Here is a 1709-nt window from a genome sequence, read left to right on the forward strand (position 1 = left end):
TAGTCAATGTTTCTCAAAATATAACTCCAAATAAATCATAAGAGTCTTGCCAGAACACTTTCTATGAAGTCATTTCAAAGAAAAGCAATCCTTAGTTTTGGGCAAAAAGATACTGGGAAAGCTCCCCCTGAGAACTGTGTCCTCATCCCAAAAAGTGGATTATGTCCTCACCCCAAGCCCAGACTGGGATTCCTGGCTTCACTCTGGGCCCACGTGGTTCAGCCCCCTTCAGCCCAGATTCTCTTGGGCTGGGACTCCTGACTTCTCCACAGGTTGGCAATTTCAAGGAGTATTAGTTGGCTTGGACCTCTTTTTGCCCAGCAGAATCTCAGGGTCGACAGTTTAGGATTAAGTTCAGAACCTATAAGAGCAGATATGCGGGGCAGTGGGTATGTGGTTTGCTTTTCACTTGCTGCTATCCCCCTGCTAGCTCCACTTCCCTCTCACCTCAGTTCCCCAGACGATCTCCGTCTACCTTTTGGATTTTTCTTTTTTTTGAAGGTTGTTTCCCTCTGTCTCTTTGATGGTTCTTTCACTCCTTTATTTGTTTTGTGGCAAGATTTTTTAAACAATTATTAATATTCATTTTTAACATGATTACATGATTTATGCTCCTACTTACCCCTTCAACACCCACAATCACCCCACCCATGGCCGATGCACATTTCCACTGGTTTTGTCATGTGTCCTTGATCAAGACCTATTTCCAAATTATTGGTAGTTGCATTGGTGTGGTAGTTTCGAGTCCACATCCTTAATCATGTCCACCCCAACCCATGTGTTCAAGCAGTTGTTTTTCTTATATGTTTCCTCTCCTGCAGTCCTTCCTCTGAATGTAGATAGCATTCTTTACCATAAATCCCTCAGAGCTGTCCTGGGTCATTGTATTGCTGCTGGTACAGAAGCCCATTACATTCGATTTTACCATAGTATATCAGTCTCTGTCTTCTGGCTCTGTTCCTTTCGCTCTGCATCAGTTCCTGGAGGTCTCTCCAGTTCGCCTGGAACTCCTCCAGTTTATTATTCCTTTTAGCACAATAGTATTCCATCACCCGCATATACCACAGTTTGTTCAGCCATTCCCCAATTGAAGGACATACCCTCCTTTTCCAGTTTGTTGCCACCACAAAAAGCGCAGCTATAAATATTTTCGTGCAAGTCTGTTTATCTATGATCTCTTTGGGGTACAAACCCAACAATGGTATGGATGGATCAAAGGGCAGGCATTCTTTTATAGCCCTTTGAGCATGATTCCAAATTGCCAGCCAGAATGGCTGGATCAGTTCACAGCTCCACCAGCAATGCATTAATGTCCCAATTTTGCCACATCCCCTCCAACATTCATTACTCTCCCCTTCTTTCATTTTAGCCAATCTGCTAGGTATGAGGTGATACCTCAGAGTTGTTTTGATTTGCATTTCTCTAATTATTAGAGATTTGGAACACTTTCTCATGTGCTTATTGATACTTTTGATTTCTTTGCCTGAAAATTGCCTATTCATGTCTCTTGCCCATTTATCAATTGGGGAATGGCTTGATTTTTTATACAATTGCTTTAACTCCTTGTATATTTGAGTGATTAGACCCCTGTCAGAGTTTTTCGTTATAAAGATTTTTTCCCAATTTGTTGTTTCCCTTCTGATTTTGACTATATTGTTTTTGTTTGTACAAAAACTTTTTAGTTTCATATAATCAAAACCATTTAATTT

This window comes from Gracilinanus agilis, chromosome 3 (genome assembly GCF_016433145.1).
Source record: "Gracilinanus agilis isolate LMUSP501 chromosome 3, AgileGrace, whole genome shotgun sequence".
Taxonomy (NCBI): Eukaryota; Metazoa; Chordata; class Mammalia; order Didelphimorphia; family Didelphidae; genus Gracilinanus; species Gracilinanus agilis.